A 25,766-nucleotide genomic window follows, 5' to 3' on the forward strand; every position below is an offset into this window, starting at 1 on the left:
ATCTAGGTGGAAGCAGCTATGTGGTCAAACCACAGGTGTGTGGGTAATGGGGACTCCCTTGCAACATTTGGGACAGTGGCTGAGACCTGACCACTGTGTTAAGGACCAGTGCCCTCTAGAATGACTTGGTGTCAGAAGGGTTGCCTAACTGGAACTGCCCCCATTGACTCAGGGAGAGCCATGCCACCCCATGTTGGTCATATGTCCATCTGCAGGCACCTGGGAGGTTCCCGTGGATTCTGAATCTGTCCTTGTCACTGTCATTCAACAAACAGGGAGTAACATGCCTGTGTGGCAAGCAGTGTGGTCAGATTGAATTTACTGATGTTTAGTTCACTCTATGTGGGATTGGGAGGATTGGATTTTATAGGAAATATCAATATTAAACAAATAATACTATCTTCTTGCTTTTTGATGTCTGGCTTCTCTGGCTTCATACAGATTGTGCATATGTTGTGTTCAGTTTAATGTTGACTGATGTGAGGGGCCCTAGTAGGTGTGCCTCATCATGGCCACTAGACAGAAAGTATTGTGCTTTTCAGAGTTCTTTCTCTGAATTGGTGTCTCCCATCTGGATTCAATCTCAGAATTTGACATAATTTCAGCGCAATTATTGAGGTCAAAACCGGGTACTTAATGGAGCCCCTATACCCATAAAGGTAGTCTGCCACATCATTGCTGGTTCTCTGGCCAGAAAGGGGCAAACTGCTGGTACTCTATGTGATTCAGGCCATTCCCACAACAGTAAGCACCAGCAGGTCTTAGCATGATAACCACAAATTCCCCACTCTAAAGACCTACCCCAAATATCTCATCAACTCAGAAACTTCCCATTGCTATTCCGATCAAAATGCCACCAGTATTCTTCAAAGAGCTGGAGCAAATAATCCTAAAATTTGTATGGAATCAGAATAGACCCTGAATCGCTAAGTAAATGTTGAAAAACAAAAATAAAACTGGGGGCATCACGTTACCTGATGTCAAGCTTTACTACAAAGCTGTGATCATAAGACAGCATGTTATTGGCACAAAAACAGACACATAGACCAGTGTTGCTACAAAAGTTGGGTATTCATCCTTTGTGATGGAGGCATAATACTCCATAGTGTATATGGACCACATCTTCCTTATCCATTCGTCCATTGAAGGGCATCTTGGTTCTTTCCACAGTTTGGCAACCGTGACCATTGCTGCTATAAACATTGGTGTACAGATGGCCCTTCTTTTCACGACATCTGTATCTTTGGGGTAAATACCCAGGATTGCAATTTCAGGGTCATAGGTAAGTTCTATTTTTAATTTCTTGAGGAATCTCCACACTGTTCTCCAAAGAGGCTGCACCAACTTGCATTCCCACCAACAGTGGAAGAGGGTTCCCCTTTCTCCACATCCTCTCCAACACATGTTTCCTGTCTTGCTAATTATTTTGGCCATTCTAACTGGTGTCAGATGCTATTTCAAGGTGGTTTTAATTTGCATCTCCCTGATGGCTAGTGATGATGAACATTTTTTCATGTGCCTGATAGCCATTTGTATGTCTTCATTGTAGAAGTGTCTGTTCATATCTTCTGCCCATTTTTTGATATGATTGTCTGTTTTGGGTGTGTTGAGTTTGAGGAGTTCTTTATAGATCCTGGATATTAACCTTTTGTCTGTACTGTCATTTGCAAATATCTTCTCCCAATCTGTGGGTTGCCTCTTTGTTTTGTTGACTGTTTCCTTTGCTGTGCAGAAGCTTTTGATTTTGATGAAGTCCCAAAAGTTCATTTTCGCTTTCGTTGCCTTTGTAGACATATATTGAAAGAAGTTGCTGTGGCTGATATTGAAGAGATTACTGCCTATGTTCTCCTCTAGTATTCTGATGGATTCCTGTCTCACATTGAGGTCTTCTATCCATTTCAAGTTTATCTTTGTGTACGGTGTAAGAGAATGGTCAAGTCTCATTCTTCTACATATAGCTGCCCAGTTTTCCCAGCACCATTTATTGAAGAGACTGTCTTTTTTCCATTGTATATTTTTTCCTGTTTTGTCGAAGATTATTTGCCCATAGAGTTGAGGGTCATATCTGGGCTCTCTACTCTGTTCCACTGGTCTATGTGTCTGTTTTTGTGCAATAACATGCTGTCTTGGTGATCACAGCTTTGTAGTAAAGCTTGAAATCAGGTAGCATGATGCCTCCTGTTTTATTTTTGTTTTTCAACATTTACTTAGCGATTCAAGGTCTCTTCTGATTCCAAATTTTTGAATTATTTACTCCAGCTCTTTGAAAAATACCAGTGGAATTTTTGTTGGAATGGCATTAAAAGTATAGATTGCTCTAGGCAGTATAGACATTTTAACAATGTTTATTCTTCTGATCCAAGAGCATGGAATGGTTTCCATCTTTTTTTGTCTTCTTCAATTTCTTTCATGAGTGTTCTGTGTTTCCTCGAGTACAGTTCCTTTACCTCTTTGGTTAGGTTTATTCCCAGGTATCTTATGGTTCTTGGTGCTATAGTAAATGAAATCGATTCCCTCATTTCCATTTCTGTATTTTCTTTGTTAGTGTATAAGAAAGCCACTTATTTTTGTACATTGACTTTGTATCCTGCCACGTTGCTGAATTGCTGTATGAGTTCTAGTAGTTTGGGAGTGGAGTCTTTTGGTTTTTCCATATAAAGAATAATGTCATCTGTGAAGAGAGAGAGCTTGACTTCTTCATTGCCAATTTGGATACCTTTTATTTCTCTTTGTTGTCTGATTCCTGTTGCTAGGACTTCTATTACTATATTGAACAAATGTAGTGAGATTATGCTGAGTGAAATAAGTCAAGCAGAGAGAGTCAATTATCATATGGTTTCACTTTTTTGTGGAGCATAACAAATAGCATGGAGGACATGGGGAGTTAGAGAGGAGAATGGAGTTGGGAGAAATTGGAAGGGGAGGTGAACCATGAGAGATTACAAACTCTGAAAAACAATCTGAGGGGTTTGAAATGGCGGGGGGTGGGAGGTTGGGGTACCAGTTGGTGGGTATTATAGAGCAGACGGATTGCATGGAGCACTGGGTGTGGTGAAAAATTAATAAATATTATTATGCTGAAAATTTAAAACAAAACAAAACAAAACAAAACAAAACAAAGAGTGGTGAGAGTGGGCATCCTTGTCATGTTCCTGATCTCAATGAGAAGGCTGCAAGTTTTTTTTTTTTTGTTTGTTTGTTTTTTTTTTTCCCTTTGAGGATGATATTTGCTCTGGATCTTCCATAGATAGATTTGATGAAGTTCAGGACTGCTGCCTCTATCTATACTTGGAAGCGTTTTAATCAGAAATGGATGCAGGATTTTGTCAAATGCTTTTTCTGCATTGATTGAGAGAACCATGTGGTTATTCTTTCTTCTCATATTATTTTTTTCTGTCACATTAATTGATTTGCAAATGTTGAACCAGCCTTGCAGCCCAGGGATGAATTTCACCTGGTCATGGTCGATAATCATTTTAATGTGCTGTTGGATCCTGTTTGCTAGGATCTTGTTGAGAATCTTAGCATCCATATTCATCAATGATATTGGTCTGAAATTCTCCTTTTTGGTATGGTCTTTGCCTGCTTTGGGGGTCAGGGCAATACTGGCTTCATAGAAAAAGTCTGGAAGTTTTGCTTCTGCTTCAAGTTTTTGAAACAGTTTCAGGTGAATAGGTGTTATTTATACTTTGAAAGTTTGGTAGAATTCCCCAAGGAATCCGTCAGGTCCTGGGCTCTTGTTTCTTGGGAGGTTTTTGATCACTGCTTCAACCTCATTACTAGATATCAGTCTATTCAGGTTGTCAATTTCTTCCTGGCTTAATTTTGGGAGTTTATAGTTTACCAGGAATGCATCCATTTCATCTAGATTGCTTAGCTTATTGGCATATAACTGTTGATAATAACTTCTGATGATTGTTTCTACTTCCTTGGTGTTTGCTGTGATCTCTCCCTTTTCATTCATAATTTTATGAATTTGGGCTTTCTCTCTTTTCTTTTGCATTAGTGTGACCAGTGGTTTATGGCTCTTATTGATTCTTTCAAAAAAACAGCTTCTAGTTTCATTGATACATTCTACTGTATCTCTGGTTTCTACCTCATTGATCTCAGCTCTAATCTTGATGATTTCCCTTCTTATGTGTGGAGTTTGTTTCATTTGTTGTTGATTCTCCAGTTCTTTAAGGTGAAGAGACAGCTGCTGTGTTCTGGATGTTTCAGGTTTTTTGTTTGTTTGTTTGTTTCTTTTGTTTGGTTTTGTTTTGTTTTTTTGAGAGAGGTTTGGATGGCTATGTATTTCCCCCTTAGGACTGCTTTTGCTGTATCCATAGGTTTTGGACTGAAGTGTCTTCATTCTCATTGGTTTCCATGAATTATTTCAGTTCTTCCTTGACTCCTCGTTGATCCAAGCATTTGTAAGCAAGGTGGTCTTTAGCTTCTAGGTGTTTGAGTTCCTTTGGAACTTTTCCTTGTGATTGAGGTCCAGTTTCAAGGCATTGTGATCTGAGAATATGCAGGGAATAATCTCAGTCTTTTGGTATTGGTTGATTCCTGATTTGTGACCCAGTATGTGGTCTATTCTGGAGAAAGTTCCATGTGAACTTGAGAAGAATGAGTATTCTGTTGTTTTAGGGTGGAATGTTCTGTATATATCTATGAGGTCCATCTGGTCCAGTGTGTCATTCAATGTTCTTGTTTCTTTATTGATATTCTGCTTTGATGATCTGTCTATTTATGAGAGAGGTGTGTTAAGATCTCCTACTATTAAGGTAGTCATATCAATATCACTCTTTATCTTGATTAACAGTCTTCTTATGTAATTGGCTGCTCCCATATTGGGGGCATAGATATTTACAATTGTTAGATCATCTTGGTGAATAGTCTCTTTAAGAATGATGTAGTGTCCTTCTGTATCTCTGACTACAGGCTTTAGTTTGAATTCTAATCTATCTGATATGAGAATCGCTACCCCAGCCTTCTTTTGAGGCCCATTGGCATGAAAGATGCTTCTCCATCCCTTCACTTTCAGTCTGGGTGTATCTTTCGGTTCAAAATGGGTCTCTTGTAGACAATGTATGGATGGGTCCTGTCATTTTATTCAATTTACAACTCTGTGCTGTTTTATGGGTGCATTTAGGCCATTCACCTTGAGAGTGAGTATTGATAGGTACGTTTTTATTGACATCGTGTTACCTTTGAAGTCTTTTTTTCTGTAGATTCTCTCTATATATCTGTTCAATGCTGTTCTTAGGATTTTTCCTCTTTTATCGAACCCCCCTTCATATTTCCTGCAGTGTTGGCCTGGTCGTTGTGTAGTCTTTTAAGCCTTGCAGGTCTTGGAAACTCTTTATCTCTCCATCCATTTTGAATGTCAGTCTTGCTTGATAAATTATTCTTGGCTGCATGTTCTTCTCATTTAATGCCCTGAATATATCTTGCCAATCCTTTCTGGCTTGCCAGGTCTCTATGGACAGGTCTGACGTTTTTCTGATGGACTTTCCTCTGTATATAAGGAGCCTCTTTGTCCTAGCGGCTTTCAAGAGATTATAGCTACAATTATAATTCCTCAATTTGACTATCAGGTGCCTTGATGTTTTTTTTGGAATGTATAATTTTGGGTCGAGACCATTCGGCCTCTAGTACATGAATGCTGGTTCCATTCGCGAGATTGGGAAAATTTTCATGAAGAACTTGTTCCACTATATCTTCTAGACTTCTTTCTTTCTACCTCCCTCAGGGATTCCAGTAATTCTGATGTTGGAACGTTTCATGGCATCATTTATTTCCCTGATTCTGTTTTTGTGGTTTCGAAGCTGTTTGTTCCAGGCTTCCTCCTGATCCTTTCTCTCTATCTGTTTGTCCTCCAGATCACTAATTCTATCTTCTGTCTCATTTACCCTAGCTATGAGAGAATTTAGATTAGACTGGAACTCATTGAGAGCATTGTGAAGCTCATTCCTGGTAGCTTTCAGCTCAGCCCTAACATTATGAACATCCTGTCTGGTCACTTTCAGTTTGGCCCTAATTAATTCTGTTTGGTCATCCATGGCTGTCTCCAACCTAGTTATTGCCTGGGTAATTGTTAGCCTGAATTCTTTTTCCGACATATTGTCTGACATAGCTGTTAGCTCTGTTGCAGAAGACCCATCCTCTGTATTTTTCTTCTGTTGGGCATTCCTCCTCTTAGTTATTTTGGTGAGAGATGACTGAACAGATGTAGCTGGATTTATCGACCATGGTGCAGTTAAGGTGCACCCTATGCTTCTGAGCAACCAGGATTCCCCACCCAAATGAGAGAAGAAAGAAAAAAAAAAAAGAGAGAGAGATAGAGAGAAAGACAGAAGAAAAAAGGGAAGATAAAAGAGAAGGTTCAGCCCAAATGGGCCCCAAGTAAGATATATGAAGTATACAAACAAAAACAGACAAGCACAAAGACTGATAAAAGTATATGACAAGAGAAAAAAATATAATATATATATTATATTATAATTATAATTATATATATAATATAATTATATAATTATATATATAATAATATATATATAATTATATATAAATAATATATATAATTATAATATATATATTATATATTATATATACATATATATAATATATATATGCAAATAAAGGAAGAGCCTCGTCAAAAAGAACCCCAAATGTAAGATTTATATACTATCAGGACAAACACAAAACACAGAAACAGTGGTGGAAGAAAAAGATGGGAAAGTAGTTATAAATTCTCAGTGTGGGCGAGGAAGGTTGTTTTGATTCTTCCTGTATGTATCTTGATATCTTTGTTGAAGGACTCAACTTTCCTATGATAAAGGGGGATTAAAAATTGGTTTACCTATAGGGGTAGTATTGATTGGGGAAAGGGGATTACTTTGAAGTTTAACTCTATATGAATATTAGAAAATAAAAATAAAAAGGTATATATTAGACTAAACTAAACTAAAATTAAAATAAATAAATTCCAAAAATAGAAATGCAAAAGAAAAACACAGGTGTATGTATTAAAAAGTTCAGGTTAGAAGGTTATTATGGAATTTGATGTACTGGACAGCTCAGTGTGATGGTAAATAGGTTTAAAAATTATCTATATATAAAAAAAATGAACCGGAATAGTGGGAACAAGTTAAAAATAAAAGTTATCCTATGAAGTAGTAGTGGTTGTTCTCTTGTAGTCTTTTTTTTTTTTTTTTTTCATTTCTTGGTTGGATTTCTGGGGGAGGGGCCTGCCACGTGGGTTTTCAGTCAATGATGTTCCCTGAGTTAGGTTCCACCATCCCCCTCAAGGGGGTGGGCTCTGAGGAAACTGTTTTTTTTTCAGGCTTTTGTTCTCTGGTGGTTTAAATGTTTGTTCATTTTTTTTTTTCTCTCACCTTGACGGCTTTTGATGGTTTTTGTAGTTTTAGAGGAAAATAAACTGCACCCTGACCTCCCTCTCAGAGAGAAGCCTCAGTCTGGCTGCAGAGCCCAAATAAGTTCCCCCTTGGCCACTGGCAGAGCAGGTTCCGAGCCGCAGTCCCTGGGGATGCAGGATCTTTTGCTTGTACCCAAAACCATGGAAGCAGCAGCTGTCTGGGCAGCTCCAGACCGCCAGAGAGGTTCCAAGCAGCGATTGCACACTGACATTTTCCTGCTAGCCCGGGCTGGGAGTACCTGGTCTTCCTAGGTCTAAAAGCACCCGGCTTGTGTGCACCTCTTTCAGGGGAGGCTGTAGGTCACACACACGTTTCAGGCTCTGAGAACGGGGTGCAGGTCTGAAAGCACCAGGCTGGGCCTTCGCGCACCTCTTTCAGAGGAGAGTTTGGAGCGCGCGCCTTAGGCTTTGAAACAATGGCACGGGTCAAAGAGCACTGGCCAGGCCTTTGTGTACCTCTTTCAGGGGAGGATGAGGGGTGCGCGCATCTCAGGCTGTATAGCAGGCCTCACGCATTCTTCTGTCTGGCGTGAGCCCCCTCACAGGAGCCGGACCCCATGCGTTCTCCCTCGTGCAGGCGGCTTAGGGATCAAGACCTGGTTTCTCCACCACACTCTCTCTAGCTCAGCGAGAGATTGGGGACTTAAGCTCCTGTCCCTAGCCGCCCCAATTCCCACAATTTCCCCCCACAATCCTTTGCTCTTTTGGAGTGCTTTCAACCAGTCTCCAAGTTAATGCTGGTCTGCAGATGCAGGGCACTCTCGCTCATATTAGGGGTATTACTTTCCAACCGGTCGCCTCTGGTGGCTCCCTCCCCCTTTTGTTTATCTTCTGATATCAGTCCGCCATTCCCACACTGCTTTACCTGCCCACTGGCGTCTTCTGCCCCTGTAGAGATCCAGACGTGTATAATTCTGATCTCAGGCTGATTTCATGGGTGATCAGAGTTCTTTGGTAGGTAATCAGCTCACTTTAGGGTACAGGTTGAAAAGGTGCCTCCTCCTACTTCTCCGCCATCTTGCCCCCCCTCCCCTTTATTTTCATCTGTGTTCAGGGACTTAAATGACATCAGACATAAATATTCATATTAAATTCAATAATATCTATTAAACAGTGTTATTCTTGGAAAAGTAGTTATTGCATAATTATATGTATGAAATCTTAAGATAGAGAGGACCTAATACTTAAAGGGAAAATGAAGAATTAGAAAGGACAATTAACACATCTGAAGATGTATGTTTCTGTTCTCATCCATAACTACAAAATGATGAAGCAAATGAGAAGTAACAGAATAGTCATAAATACCATCTATGGATATTGCACCTAGCTGCATGTATTGTGCACTTCATCAGGGATAAGCAGGGAAGCCAACTTTTCCAGAAGCATCCCTGACCACTAGAGGGAGCCCTGAGACACAACTACTGATTATCCCAGTCATTCTCATGGGTGGGTCTGCATTACTGAATTACTGTTCCTGAGGACTGTCTAGTGGGTAAATAGGAACCAGAGCTATAAGGGAGAAGTGGACCAGGGCACCAGGAGCCCCTCACAATGAGAAGCACAAACACGCAGCTGTCCAGGTGTTCTATGGTGATGCTGCTTGATGCAGCCAAGAGGTTTCCTTGGGTGGTGCTTTCCTTTTCTGAAGGGCATGCCCATGCAGTTTTCCTGCCCTGGGTTAGGGTAGCAGTGAGTCCCAAGGCAATGTATGCAGTGACTCCACCTTCCCACTCACCCCACTTCTTCAGGCAATCGGAGCTGAGGACTCTTTTCACCAGTGTCCTCATAGAACACCTTATCTGTGGAGTGAGATTTGTGAAGGGCAGAGAAATCCTGGACATGCTAAAGCCCCTTGACTCTGCTTGCAGAGGACAAATATTTGGAAATATGACACTCCTATGCACATGTGTCACTGATCTTATTTCCATTTGTCTTCATAGTTCTGGTATCTTCACACAAATCTGTCCCTATGTTTCACTGTCCACCTATCCCTGCCTTGACATAGGCCAGGATGACAACTCATGATGATGGAGGACAAAACTTGATACAGTGATGTGAGTCAGTGTTGAATACTCATGTGGTTTCTGGTGACCTCATTTGCAAAAAGTCTCAGTTCACTGGGGACAATCCTTGGTCAATTATGCAACACTCAGTAGAGAATTTTCCTAGTTGCCTTAGCCAGAGCCCTGTCCCTTCTGGGCAAGCTCAGTAATGCCACCTGCAGACCTCAAAACACCTGTGACACCACCCAGCTCTCCTGGACCATACTGATTTCAGATAGATATTTCTGATGGTACTGTCCAGGTGCATAGAATGAGTAAGTCTCTTACACAATGATTGGGAGAGTGACATTATTTTTTTCCAGGTCACTAATGAACTCCAGAAAGCTAAATACAGAATGCACTGCCCAGTGATTATGTTACCAGATATTAGGAATTACCTGGCATTTGGATTTATTCAGCCCTGTAGCAGCACCATTAGCAGTCCATGACCAGCTTGAACTGGTCCTAAAAATTAAGGTTTTATCTTCCCCAGAGTTCTCCCGTGTTTATAACTGGAGTTGATTGTACAGGGGCTCTTTAAATATGTCTCATTGTGCTGTTGCTGTTGTTGGTATAAGAGTCTCCTGTTAGGTTACCCCAGTACATACTGTACAGGACTTGGCATTTGGTCAAGTATTAGTTTTGAGACTATAACATTGTTGGGAAAAGTGTCTTCTGCTCATTCTTACCTCTTTTGGTTTACATTTGCCTTTTAAGCCTGGAAATTTCTTATTTTCTTTTGCTCCCCTGATATATCTAACATATTTTTAGTGGAGTTTGGTAATTTTTCTCAGTAAGACAATTGGTATAAAAATATCATTGCAGGGTGCCTCGGTGGCTCAGTGGGTTAAGTTTCTGCCTTTGGCTCTGTCATGATCTAGGGGTCCTCGGATTCAGCCCCACATCATGCTTTCTGCTCAGAAGGGAGCCTGGTTTCCCCCTTTCTCTCTGTATGCCTTTCTGCCTACTTGTGATTTTTGTCTCACAAATGAATAAATAAAATTTTATATATTTGCTATAGTGGAACTGCCTCTGAATTAGAGGTCCTCTTTCTAATTCTGAAATTCAGGAACCTTGTGACTTGTTACCCACCAGTACAGGGTCTGATAAAGTTTGTTGAGAGCTCAATTTATCATCTCTTAGAAAATAAGGACACTCTAGAAATTTCCCTATAATAAAAGTTTAACTGATAATAGGATTTGGGTTTACTCCATCTAAACCTGCAATAACACTTATTTAACATCATCCCAAACTAAGAACCAGAGAGAGAAAAGTATGTGAGTTCTTGGATTAAACGGGATTAAGTGAGCATATCTGAGGTCCCTGTCCTCCAAAGGGGAAGGGTCATCTCCTGCCCCATGGCATTTCCATGATCCCCCAGAGCCATTGGAAGATGTAGAGAGCCACAGATTGGCTAGTTTCAGAGTCAGGAAATTATCAGCAAATCCTAGGCTAGGACCAGGGGACTTATAGAGAGATTGGCAGAGGAGATTTTGTTCTCTCAGGTCACAGTCCCATATTATTGCTTTCCTTCCCATCCCCAACCAACATGTGTGGGGGATACTTCGGCTTCTTGAGACAAAGTGAGTTTGTGTAGACTGGGGAACAGTAAGAATGTAGGTTATTTTCTCTCTTTTTTTTTTTAGCCTTTATTTATTTATTTGAGAGAGAGAGAGAGAAAGAGAGCATATTGGGGGGTGCAGGGGGAGAGGGGGTAATAGACTTCCCACTGAGCAGATGGCCTGATATTGAGTTTGATTCCAGGGTTTTGGAATGACGACCTAAGCCTAAAGCAGATTCTTAACTGACTGAGCCATCTAGGTGCCCTTAAAGTAAGTTATTTTCTTTGACTCCATAAAACAGACAGAGTCAAGTATGTGGCATTCTCTTGCTTCTGAATCACCAGTTACAGCAGAGAAGGAAAATTTATGTTGGTCACAGACAAGGATGGAGGAATATGGGTCAGAGCATCTGATGGTGGGGGGCAGATGTGGAAGGGTAGGTCTTGGTTGCAGTGGATCTGTGCTCAGCTCTGTGATAGTGGGAGTCAGTCTCATCCTCAGGCTGCAGTCCAGGGGTGAATAGGAGGTCATGTTAATAAACCAGGAGCAGGAACATTTCCTTGGGACTCTCGAAGATCCATCACTGCTTTACTAGCTCACATACAGGGACTATGCCTGGGAGACCTTGCTACCCACCTTCATAATAGCTTCCAAATATTCTGCTGTACTCTGTGTGACAAAGGTGAGCTCCTAGTTGGGACCTTATTGAAAGATTCAGAGAGTGTGTTGTTGCACATCCCAGGGGAGTTTTATACTCCTCAACCCTGGCTGACACCCTGCAAGCTTAAAAGCTTCTACAGGGCAGAAAGGAGGAAGAGGGTACATGTCACTTCCCATGGACTCTGGAAACCCACCATTGGGAATTCATGTGGGAATTCATTCATTCCCAATTCTTTGGGGATTCATTCATTCAGGTATCACCTGTAGGAAAGTCTCATATAGGACTCAGCCATTTAATCGGAATCCTGGAACCTCCCCTCTTCTCCTTTCCCAGCCCCTAATATAGGTTTGCAGGCCTCAGGTAGCAGACATCCCCCATACCTAACCCCCATATCCGTGACATGTGAGTGGAAGACACAGACACCACAGCAGTGATCCAGGTCAGCTCTGGCCTTTGGCCTCCTTCAAGCCTGCCTTTGCCATCTTCCTGCCTTGTATCAGGAGAACAGTGCACGTTGGCCAGCCTCTAAGATGGGGAAGGGAGGGAAGGTTTCTCAGTGAAATCAGGAACCAAAGTTGCATCTATAGGACTGTACACCTGCTGGGATGGTGCCTCACTCTGAACAAGAAAGCTCTTCAAGTTATATGTTTCTTTCACTGGGTCTAAGTTTAGTTTTGTTGTGATTTTGCTGCCTCTTCTTCCTCTTCTTCTTCTTCTTCCTCCTCCTCCTCCTATCCCTCCCCCTCCCCCTCTTCCTCCTCTCCTCCTCCTCCTCCTACTTTTTCTTCTCCTTTTGCTTCATTTTCCCCCAGGTCTAATGTTTCATTGATGGAAAATCGACAGAAAGGATTCTAGGGCCTGGAATAGGCTTCTTGACAGGATCTCATGACTGTTCCCACAGCTGTTCACTCCAATCCCTCTTGGGCCCCACTCAAAGCAGGTAAGGGTTTTGTTCTACATCCCCTTCTGCCTGTGTCACTACAAGGAGCACCACTGTCTCCGGCCAGATAGTAACACTCAGCTTCTTCCTCAGGCTGCAGCCCAGAGATGAGCAAAAGCTCTGCATTTTCTGAGGTATCTTTGAATCCAGAGAAGATTCTGCAAACCCCAGCCTTTATCTAAGTCTGAGTAGAAATTCAGAAGATACTGGGGAAGGCTCTCTGTCTTCTGCTAGTACCAGTCTATGATGACACTTACAACTCTCCCAACACTGAAATCACTGTGATAGTGGGAGTCAGTCTCCCACTGTTGAGTCTTGCTTTTGTTCCCAGAGATGCAGAGAGGGAGGGCAGCTGGAACAGGGAACCTGCAAACACAGGCACTCATGGGTGATGTGACATTTACCCTTGGAATTTCCCAGTCTTATGGAATGATAATAACTGGGAAGATCCTGGTAAGTCAGATAATGCCCCTACATGAGCAGAGAGAAAGTGACAGAAAGATGATAGGAGTCCAAACCATGGTAAACACAGATCTTGGTCCCCACAGTGGAGCCAGGTTGTTTCAGACTTGTCTTATCCTCCATACTGTGTCCATGTTGAGGTGGGTACTCCTTATGCAATTGTGTACCCCTTTCCAGACTCTGTCAGTCCTCACCTTATCCATGATTCAGGATCTTGGGAGCAGCCCTGAGGACAAAATAGGTTGAGGGAAGGATATTCTCTGAATGGGACCCAGGAGAGGGTGGAGGGAGCAGCTGTAGGAGGCAGCACTTGGGTCCAATTTAAAGAACATGGATACATGTCTGTGATTGAAAAGGCTTATAATATAGAGGGTAAAGTCATGAAGAAATAAACACTTCTGTGAGAACGACAATGTCTACAAGACATAATTCATATAAAAGAGTGAGATTATCCCACCCTTGGGGACAATTTTGGAGCTCCTCCTCTGAAGGGACATTCAAGTATGTTTCAGGAGAAGAGTGACCGTGTTCTACACATGAGCTCATAGAAGAGAAAATCAAAACAGGTTGTGAAGTTGCCCAAACTATGAAGGGAAACTGCAATTTCACAGAATGGGGGAAACCATCTGGTGATGGTGGGTACAGGGGAACAGATGGATGAACACAACAGGGAAGGACTGAAGAAACTATGCTGTTGGGGAAGAACAACTGAGGCAGGAAAACAGGAGGATGGGAGGCAGGTGGTTATGCTCACAGGAGATGCTCAGAACTGTGGAGTAGAAGGAACTTGGGGAGCGAAAGAGGAAAAGTATATTGTGAACTGGGAGTTTCTACTTTGACCGACACATCAGGCAGTGCTGCTGTGTACTGCAGTGGAGCATTAGATAATGAGATGCTTCTCTGTTCATGAAGGAGTTGAAGATCTGAGAAAAAAAAAAGTCAAAAATACTGAATTCCAACTTTGGAAATGGTAGAACCTGACTTTATGAGGCATGAGGCAGTGACCACGGCTTGAGGCTGGTATCCAGTTGTGATGAACTCTCTTGAATGTGGTTGTGGACATGTAGGAGGGACAAGGACACGGGACATAACCTGGGCACCATCCTCACTTAGATAATGTGTGAGAGGGGTCCTAGAAATAGAATCCTTCAATCCAGGCTGGCTCCAGTGTTCAGTCCCTTTATTATTCCTGCAGTATGTGTGTTAGTGACATCCTACCTCCTGCTCAGGATACTGTGTGGTGAGCTGGGTGAACCATTATTCCCATAAAAAGGGAGGTTCAGGGAGATCTGAGAATAGTGAAAATATGTTTGGTGGTGGTGACTGCAGAACTTTACAATCAAATGTGGGCTCAGGACAGGTCATGAGGTTGCATTCAAAGGTGAAGCATTCAAGGTCAGGCTTAAATGCCTTGAACAGTGGGCATTATGAAGAAGTTGGGATGCAGAAGAACCCAGACCTCTGACCCCACCTGCACATCCCCAGGACTCCAGCTGCAGGGAGGCAGATCTGCAGGCTCTCTTTCATCCCATTCAGCCTTTGGAGGAGGACACTGCCTTCTTGTCCCTGCACCCTACACCCACTTTGTCTTCATGGTGTCTGTCATCAGGAGTGGGCTGGGAGGACCTACATGAACTCTGGGCTTCCATGGGTCAAGGCAGCTGGGCCTTGGTCCCCAACTCAAGTAGAAGCTACATTCCCAGCTGCTATCACCCCCTGGCCCCCAAGGACAGGTTCACAGAGTTCCTGCTGTCCCAGTCCTGAGACCCCCAACTGAGATGAGGGGACTGGAGATCAGAGAAGCACTCCTCCTGCTTCCCCACAGTGAGTCTCCTGTCCATTCCCATTGGAGAATCTGCCACATTGTGCCTTCCTTAAGCTGGAGCATAATGGCCATACTCAATTTCCTGCTGTGACTCCACACTGAGGAATGTCTCCAATTATCTCCACTGTTCCAGTGTTGTTCCACTAACAGGCTGAGATGAAGTGAGGTGTCAAAACCCATCTTTAGTGCAAGGAGCAAAAGGAGGAAGGCTGCAGTGCTTCTGCCTCCATGACTCTGAGTGGTATCCAATAAGGTTGTTCCATCTCTGTCTTTATGTGTGTCTCTGTATCCGTCTCCCACCCCAAGCTCCTTCCTCTGTCAGTTGAAGCCCTGTCTACACTCCTGTTGGGGAGGACATGGGATCACTCTTTCTTGACCCATGACCTTGGTCTCTGGCCAGGTGTGCTGTCTCATTTCCAGGTGTTTTTTAAGTAATAAAACATTATTTTTCAAATATTTCTATGGCTATAGCTGAAGGATAATGTGCAATCATAATAAGAACCACAAGGGTGGGCCCAACCACCACATTAGTTATGGGAAATTAGAGACCTACACAAAACATGAACTTCTGTTCCTGAAGAGATAACATGGCCTCTCATCATCAGCAACCATTAACTTCATTGTTCCATTCAGGCATACCTCAGAAACATCACAATTATTGATCACTCACTCCATCAGACACAAGTCCATCAACTTGGGGAAGCGGATCAGGTACAGTTTCTTTTATCTCTGGACATACAATACCCCTTCCTTTTCAAAATTCCTCAGGTCATCAGCCCTTTGTCCCTCCCCCCTTTCAATGAGGTGGCTTCCTACCTTTGAAGAGCACCTAATGGGATGATGTCACAGTGTGTACTCCATCACAGACCCTGGCCTTCCTAGATGACATTGTGTGCTTACACTAAGTATTTTAACTGTGCTGCAGAGTTTACTGAGCTGTAACGACTGTGCGGTGTGGTGTGGTCACTGTAACAGTCCTGTACAAGAGTGACTCTGCCATAAACACTGTTTATGCATATTCATACTCCTGCTCCTTCCTCTCCTTCCTCTCTGTCGCTAATCTTTTTAGCACTTTTAGATTTGTGCATCTTCTAAAATGTAGTTCTAATATACTTATATTAAATGCAGCATTTTGAATGTTCTTCTTTCTGAAGAAATATGTATTTAAAATTCATGTATGCTACTGTGACTTCATAGGTCATTTTCTTTATTTTTAATTGTTTTTGTTATGTATTTTTTTCTATTTTCATTTTTTATAATTTAAATTCTAGGGGTGCCTGGGTGGCTCAGTGGGTTAAAGCCTCTGCCTTCAGCTCAGGTTATGAACCCAGGGTCCTGGGATCGAGCCCCACATTGGGCTATCCACTCAGAGGGGAGCCTGCTTCCACGCCCTGCCTCTGCCTCTCTGCTTGCTTGTGATCTGTCTGTCAAATAAATACAAAAATCTTTAAAAAAACTATAAAATTTAAATTCTAGTTAAATATATTGTAAAATTGGTTTCAGGTGTAGAATTTAGTGAACTGTCACTTATATCCAATATACTGTGCTCATCACAAATGCCTTCCTTAACACCCATCATCCATTTAGCTTATGCCCTACCCACCTACTTCCATCAACCCTCAGTTTATTCTCAATAGTTAAGAGACCTTAAGGTTTACTTCTATATCTCTCTCTTTTTCTTTCTCATATGCTCATCTGTTTTGATTCTTAAATTCCACTTAAAGTGAAATCATACAGGCTTTGTCTTTCTCAGATTGTCTTATTTTGCTTCGCATAATACATGCTAGCTCCTTCCATATTGTCACAAATGGCAACTTTTCATTTTTATGATGCCTGAGCAGTAATCCATCATACATACACCACATATTCTTTATACATTCATCAGTGTATGGACATTTGGGCTCTTTTGCATAGTTTGACTATTGCTGATAATGCTGCTATAAACACTGGCTTCAGGTGCTCCTTCAAATCAGTATTTATATATCCTTTGGGTAAATACATAGTAGTGCATTTCCTGGGTCATGGGGTAGAATGCTGTGACTAATGTCCCAGTGTACAAATATATAACCTATTTCAATACATATTTATTATATCAAGACTTAGGTATTATTTAAAATCTAATGTAAACATCCATGTGCAGTTCTGATTGCTTTCACATGTGATGATTATGAATAAATATTTATAAACATTCACATACAGGATTCTCTCTGGACAGAAATTTTGTTTGGTTTCACCATTTCTAATTTGTAGCTTGACACATTTCCCATATTCCCCACAAATATCAGAATAGACCCAAAATGAGTTATCTGGTTAAAGTTAAACAAATAATGATAATAAATGCAAAGACAACTGACATATCCATCAATCGCAGCAGGCATGTGCTGAGGCCCCATGGAGTTTCAGAACCCCCAAAAGTTTCATTTATTAAAAAATTAGGAGAAAATAAGTGAATATAAACCAGCTTAGAAGTAAACTTTCCTAGATCATGAGAACAGAGTCCCTAGTTCCATAAAGACTATCTTTCTTCAAATGGGTTACAATAAGTAACTTTGAGTACAGAAGGCAGAAGAGAAGCCTTCACTTCTAGGTGGTGCCTCTGGATGGACCTAGGACCCAGAGAATCTGTATAAACATAGGTTCCAGTCTAAGTTGGGAAGTCAGCTGCTGGACTGTTTTACACTCTTCTCAGGTAATAATGTAGGGTTTTGTTTTACTTCTGCACAGGACTGGAATACTGTGACCATTGACCCTATTGAACCATGCTTAGCAGTAATAATGAGGCTTGTCTACAGCCTGGAGCCCACTGATGATCAGAAAGCCCAAGATGCCTGACCTGTAACTAGAGAATAACACCCAAAGGTCATTTGTTATTCTCATATGTCAGAAAACTAGGGGTTGTTCCTGGAACCTATCAGTACCAGCTCACATAATAAAAATGCCAAATGTAGCTGCTTCCAGTGCAAAAGATGGTAACAAACTAGCCCAAGGCCCTAGACATGGATGATGGCTGAGACTTCACAGACTGGGCCAGGACCCTGCAAATGTGAGAGACACAGAGAGGATGATGATAGGGACTAGAACCAAGAAATGGAAGATGGTCCCCATGTGACATCCAAGAGACCCTTGCCTTGTCCCTGCATCCAGAACCCTGTGAAGTGAGCAAGAAGGGTGAGGAGGAGAAGTGACCAGGCCATGGTAGAGGTCGTCACCAATCCTGTCCACTATGCTGACAGCTGGGCAGAGCCTCCCCTAATCTTTCCTTTCCTGTCTTCATCCTCCTCTCAGAAAGAGGCAGGGCCTAACCATGCAAATGAGACCCCAGATCTCTGACTGCTCACTGGCCCTGGGCCGGGTCCCTCTGACACAGATGTCAAGGGGATGGGCAAGAAAGAGCTGTGTGCAACCAGAAGACAGGAAATCACAGCTGTAAACCATGAACAGAGCACTTACTCCTCCCTGACATCTCAAAAATAGACCTTGTTTGCCTCCTGCTGTCTAGACCCAGATATGTCATTGTGTGACATAGTGACCAAAGCCCATCATAGGCAGCTCCTATCTCCACATTCTTCTGATCATTGTTCTCTGCATTAAGTAAATATCAGGTGTCCTTTTATGTGTCCTCCCATCACCTCAGTTCAGATTTATGCTCTACCCTGACTCCTCAGGGTGAGTCATTCCATAGTTCTCTTGACTGATCATGGGTCAGATTTGAGGAAGTGTATCTACACAAATTCCTTTTAGATGAGTATCAAGTCCAGAGTATGATGGGTCCCCATAGACACACATTCCCTTCTCTGTAGGATTCTGATTGATCCATGTTTCCATATTTCCCTCTAGTTCCCCTGAGGTTACCACAACATGAATGAGATGGTGAGCACATCTACACACTCTGAGTGTTAAGCTCTCATGTAGATTCCTAGGGGGATCACATACTGAAAATATTTGACATCTGTCACTATTTCTACCTGGTTAAAACAACATTTCTCTGCACACTAGGGCAGTGATCCTCTCCCTGGGGAAAATAATGCATTATACATCAATAAACTAATTTAAAAATTATATATATATATATATAAAATATATATAATATAATTTATATAAATATATACTATATATATTTATATATATATTTTTTAAATTTATATAATATATATGTAACATATATATTATATATATAATTTTTTAATTTTAATTTTTTTTAAATTTTTAAATATCTATATTATATATATTTATATATAATATATATTATGTATAAACTATATATATAACTTATATATAAACTAATTAAAATTATATATAATATATATTATATATTTATATAAATAATTATATATTTATATAATATATATTTTATATATATTTTTTAATTAGTTCATTGATGTATAATGCATTACTTTCCCCAGGGAGAGGATCACTGCCCTAGTGTGCAGAGAAATGTTGTTTTAAGCAGGTAGAAATAGTGACAGATGTCAAATATTTTCAATATGTGATATATATATATATATATATATATATATATATATATATATATCACACACACACACACACATCTCCATGAATATCTGAACTGCAAACCAGGGAAAGCCCATCACATTGCCACATCCTTCCCTCACTCCTCCTTGTCTAACCATATCTGAGATGCCTGAGAAGACTTGTGCACCAATCCCCAGTCCACAGTAAGATCTCCAGACCCCAAGCAAAGCTTATACTCTTTTCTTTTCCTTTCTGAATCTCCCAGACACTCTACATCTGGTCAATGTCTTCCATCAACTCTTATCTCATTGTCTTTTGGCTTATGTTTGATGTTTATCCTGTGCAAAGTCAAGGAACCTCCTCCTGGGGGATCCCCTCTGAGTCCTCAGACCCAGTCAACCTGCATGAGTAGCACCAAATACTTAGGCATAGGGCTTAAAGTTTACTCCAAACATTACACTATGCTTCATTTTAATTTCTATAAAAATGCAGCTGGACATTTTTAGAGCCTACCTGCATTTCAGACTCCTGAAATGAGTTTAATTGAAATGACCTAATTTCAGACTAAGAAACTAGTTTAACAAGATGAAACAACCTTGATGCTCAACTTTGAATGTGTGAGACTTCAGGGGAGAATCAGAATAGAGAACTGTAGGGGACAAGGGTAGGGCAGTCCTAAATGGGCTACTTTGGCATAGAAATTAAGTGAGATACAAAGCATTTGAAACCCAGAAGACACAGGAAGTCTCCTTACTGACCCCTCAACTAACTAAAGGAATTTAGGCAGAACACCTCCTCTGAGAAGAGAGTTAACACCACAGACAACCACACTGCGACATGAAATAGATGGGGCAGGCAGGGAGAGACCGTGGAAATCGTGTTTGGTCAAAGTCACCTGTGTCCCATTGTTTCTCAGTGGATCCACACACATTAGTCTACCAAACATTTACTCCACTTCCTCTGTCTGTAAGTTGCATTTCTTTGCACTAAATAGTTCGATCCTACCTCCTGTGTAGTTCAGAAAAACATATATACTTCATTTTGCCTGAGTGTCCTTGAAATTTCTATGTCTATGTGGATTTCTATATGTACATTATTAAATATGATTTTCTCTAATTATTCCAATTCATGTTAGTTTGATTCTAGTCCAGATAGAAGGTTCTTGAAATGGACAGAGCATTCCTGCTCCCTGACAGTAGTAAAAGAGACACAACAGGAGGGAAGTGCTGATGGTTTTTGTGTATAAACATTTAGTATTGTTTATGTTATCCAGAACCTGGGGCATGAGAAGTTGGGCTGGATTCCCTCTCCCATTTGTGCTCCTGAGACACCGGCACTGTCTCAGGGAACAGCATAATCTGTGTGTCACTTCTCTCTCCTCAAGGACACCTCTCCCCTCAGAGGACTTTCCCTTATAGCAGTCTCCAGAGAAGATTCTCAATTAAAGAGGCTCAGAAAGAAGGCACTGTAGGTCCAGAGGTTTTTGATTCACTTTCTTGTTGTCTGAGACACTGTGACTAATGATAACTGTTCTCACTGCTATATTCTGTAGCACAGTAATAGTCAGACTCATCCTCAGGCTCTAACCCAGAGATGAGTAGAAATCCTGCATTGGCTGACCCATCCCTGGAGACAGAGAAGTGCCTTGGGACCACAAATCACAGTTCTATAATTGAGTCTGAGTAGTAATACAGGAGAAACCAGAGAAGGCTCCATGGCTACTGCTGGAACCCAAATATGATATAGTTGCCAGCACTGAATCCACTGCTCAGGGTGCAGGTGAATCTGGCTGTTGTTCATAGAGTTGCCGAGAGGGATGGAGGTTGGGTCAACATAGGCTGGGACAGGAAACCTGAAAACACAGACACTCATGTGTGGTGACATTAGTAATAGGAAAAATGTATATACCAAATGCTGAGCAAGGAAAGAGTCCTTTGGGGCCATGCTGTGTCCCTGACAACTGTATCTAACTGTCCAGTGAGACAGGAGCATCAGGAGGACAGGTATCCAGGGCATGGCGATATGACCCCTGATCCCCAGAGTGGGTTGTGGTAGCCCAGGCCTCCTTTTCTCCTCCACCCTCAGTCACTTGAGGGGTTGTCAACACAAATGGGGTCCATCCAGTGACTGCTCAGCTCATCCCTGAGCCTAGTGTTGGATTTGAGCCTATGCCACCCACTGAAAAAGATGGAGGTTGACTTCAGCCCTTGAGAGAGCTCTGCTGAGACCATACATAGGACCTTGTCAAAGGGAATTTGCCAGACCAAAGAGGACATAGCTGCTGAGCCCACATCAAGGAGCACAGAGCTCAGCACACAGGCCAAGGATCCACTGAGTGAAGGGTCCCCACTGAGCAACTGTGTGGGGACAATAGGCAGTCCTACAGTGACCCTTGCTTGTCAAATTGCAACTGCCTCAATATGGATCAAAGCTCTGAGAGTCCAGTGGCTTTCAGCAGCTCACCAAGTCCCTGTCTATTCTCACTCCCATGTCTGATCTCCAGATCCTATGATTTGTATACACTGTGGTTTCTCACTCTCTGGAGGAGAATCTGGAGGAGAAAGGGCAGACATGCACACAAATCACCAATTAGTGTTCACCATCCTCAGAGATGTTACTGTAAAAGGTGAATGCATCATTTCAGACATCACTGTTCAGAGGATTGTACAGCTGGTTGGAGGGGTTTGTGTGGGGTCTTCAGGGAATGGTTAGACTGGACATTTTCCAGGAAGTAAGCTCAGTGACATATTCCCAAGGCTGCACTTCAGAAAATATTTCAAAAATCATGTGATGTTGGTACAATTTGGTCAGGATCAGATATGACCGAATGATATCTGAAAAGCTAACAGCTTTGCCTGACTGAACATTTAATGGTGAATAGTACACATATCACTTTATATTTGGAAGTGAAATTTGTCTCCTAAATTCATTGGTTTCTGAGTACTTCTGCTTTAATATTCTTGTCCAGAATTCTGTGTTTGTTGCCTCACAAACTTTTTATTTTTTTTAAATTGTAGCTGAATTTATTTTCCACTTATAGTTTTGTACCTATTGCTTTCCCTCAGTGGGAAAGTGAACATGATGCTTTATTGTTGTTTCCACATGCTTGGGAAAGGGGGTATGGAAATCATATTCTCACTGGGCCCTAATACCAAATCAGCTATATGTGAATATAGTCACCTAATCTCTAGACTCATGGGGACCTTAAATACAAGTTTATGATCACCATCCCCACTTCCCTCAGAAACCCTCACCTCAAGTCACTCATAAGGGCCCTTCTTCAAATCATCAGGTTACTCTATGGCTTCAACCACTTCAGTGACTCATCACTGTTGTTTGCTAAACACCCAAGCCACTTCCACCCCTGTGTATCCTCTTTGCTCTGGCCTCCAAACTTCTCTGCCCACTGCACATCTATGTCCCTTCTCCCATGCTCCAACCTCATCCCAACTCTGATCTAGGAGTCCTGACATCACTCTTTCCCATAATCTCCACAGAAGTTTCTCTTGGAAGGAGAGGAAGAGGGGCAAGATGCCATAAAATTAAGATATCTGTTTCAACCAGTCCCCTGAATTGAGCTAAATATCTACCAGAATACTCTAAACACCATGAAATCAGCCTGGGATATAAGATTATACACCTCTTGACTTTTGGGGGGACAGGAGATCATCAGTGGAGGAGTGGCAGTGTTCAGTATATCAGAGGATAAACACAGGGAGAGGGAGCCTCCAGAAGAGATCCATTGGAAAGTAACACCACAATATGAAAGTGCTCTATGATTGGGGACCAGTCTTGACTTGGAGTCTGGTTAAAATAACTCAAAAAGAACAAAGGGTTTGAATTGGTGAGTGGTGAAATCAGGCAGTCACAGGCAGGGACATAAGTCCATAGTCACAGGACAGTCACAGCTGGTACCCACCCAAGCATGAGAGAGCCCAGAAGGAACTTCTGTAACTAGTCCCTGGCTCATGGCTTTCCCCTGCTCCCATCACCACTGGTGCTGAATGCACTCCAACTGTGCCTTAGAGAACCAGTCGCAGGCTCCTGTCCAAGTTCCCTGGGCCTGCAGCCTTCTAAGATCTGCACTGCCACTTCTGGGTGTGAGCACACCCGTGTGGGTGTGGTCTCCAGACAGCAGTCAGTGCAAGGGCAGCCACTAGAATAGGTCTCTCCCGGACCAATATTGCCTGTGGTTTTAGTGTCACAGGTGTGCCGAGAGAAGTGGGGGCCTTGGGTGACCACTGAGAAGGTGGCTGGGAGTGCACACCACCTGTGGGAGGTTGCAGTGTTCCGCAGAAGTTTGTAGAGGGGGGGTTTGTGTGTTCTGATCCATCCAGAGTGGGGCCGACTGAGACATCACTCTGAGGTGGAGGTCTGGGTGTGGACAGTTTACTTTGCAATAACCCTCTAAAAACTTGCAATAGCCACCAAACAAGAAAAGCCTCCAGAGAAAAAAGCCTGAAAAAACAGTTTCCACAGAGTCCAGTCTCTTGATAGGGGGCAGGGCGACTCAACCCAGGCAAGATTGACTGAGAAACAACATGGCAGGCCCCTCCCACAGAAGATAGGCCAAACAAAAAGAGGACAATAGCCACAAGATCCCCATAAAACTATAAAACCCCAACATCATGGGAAAGCAAATTATTAAGCTCCCAGTTTGTCCTATAACCTGCATACTTCTTAGACACAACTTTGTTTTGTTTTCTAATTTATTTCAACGTTTTTTTTTATTTTATTTTTTAACCTACTTACCATTATAAACAATGTTTAATACAACATATTACACAATAATTTTTAACTGGAAAGTTTTTCATACATGTACTTGCATTTCCTTTTCTTCTCCTTTTTTTTTTCTTTTTAAAATATATATAGTTATAAGCTTCAAGGTAATCCTTTTCCCCTATTCAATGCTACCCCTATATTCAAACCAGTTTTAATTTCCCTACATCTCTGAAAATTACAGTCCTTTAACAAAGATAACAAGATACACCCAGGAAAAACTGAAATACTCTTCCTTGCCCACTTCGAGGGTTTATAACCACCTTCCCATCTGAGTCTTCTATCAGTGTTTCTGTGTATTTGTTTTGTTTTTGAACTATATAAATCTTATTATTAGGGTTCATTTAGGCTGTTTTTTTTTTTCTTTTCTTTTACTTTAGTCGGTCTTTTTGTTTGCTTGTTTTTGTTGTTGCTGTTGTTGTTGTTGTTTTTGTTTTGTTTTGTTTTGTTTGTTTTTCTCTGTACTCTATAAATCTTATTTTGGGGGACGTCTGCGTGGGTCAGTTGGTTAAGCAGCTGCCTTTGGCTCAGGTCAAGATCCCGGCGTCCTGGGATCGAGTCCCACATCGGGCTCCTTGCTCCGCGGGGAGCCTGCTTCTTCCTCTGACTCTGCCTGCCACTCTGTCTGCCTGTGCTCACTCTCGCTCTCTCTCTCTGACAAAATAAATAAATAAAATCTTTTTTAAAAAAACTTATTTTGGGGGCTAATTTTGGATTTTTTTTCTTTTTCTTTCTCTTTTTCACTCTCTTTTTTTTTCTTGCTTTGTGGTGGTGACATCCAATTGCTCTGCAACTCTCCAAGGTGCACCTTGACTGCATCATGGTTGACATATTCTCCTATTCATCCCTTTAAACACCTCTCACCAAAATGACTAGGGGAAGGAACACCCAACAGAGGAAAAATTCAGAGAATGTGACCTTTTCCGCAGAGCTATTGGATATGAACATAAACAATATGCTGAAAATGGAATTCAGGGTAACAATTATCCAGGCAATAGCTAGGTTGGAGAAGACCATTAGTAGCAACACGGAATCTCTAAGGGTGGAAGTGAGAGGTGATCTGGCAGAACTTAAAAATGCTATCAGTGAGATCCAATCTAATCTAAATACTCTAAACCTAGGGTAAATGAGGCAGAAGATTGGATTAGTGATCTAGGGGACAAATGGATAGAAAAGAAGGATCAGGAGAAGGCTTGGAACAAACAGCTAATAAATGAATTGGGGAAATAATGACACTATGGAATGTTCCAAAGTCAGAATTATTTGGATCCCTGAGTGGGTAGAGAAAAAGAGAAGACTAGAAGATATGATTGAACAAATACTGGATGAAAATTTCCCTAATCTGGGGAATGGAGCAAGTTTTCATGTCCTAGAGGCAGAGAGTACAACCCCCAGGATCAATGAGTCTAGAAAGACCTTCAGACACTTAATGTGAAATTCATGAATCGTAAATTCAGAGAGCAATTCTTTTTAAGAGCAGCTGGGGGGAAGAGATTCCTTATGTCCTGAGGAAGGACCATCAGAAGAAAGTCAGACTTGTCCACAAAAACCTGGAAAACCAGAAAGGGCCAGGAAGACACATTCAGGGCATTAAATAAGAAA

The sequence above is a fragment of the Mustela erminea genome, chromosome 13, assembly GCF_009829155.1.
Source record: "Mustela erminea isolate mMusErm1 chromosome 13, mMusErm1.Pri, whole genome shotgun sequence".
Lineage (NCBI taxonomy): Eukaryota > Metazoa > Chordata > Mammalia > Carnivora > Mustelidae > Mustela > Mustela erminea.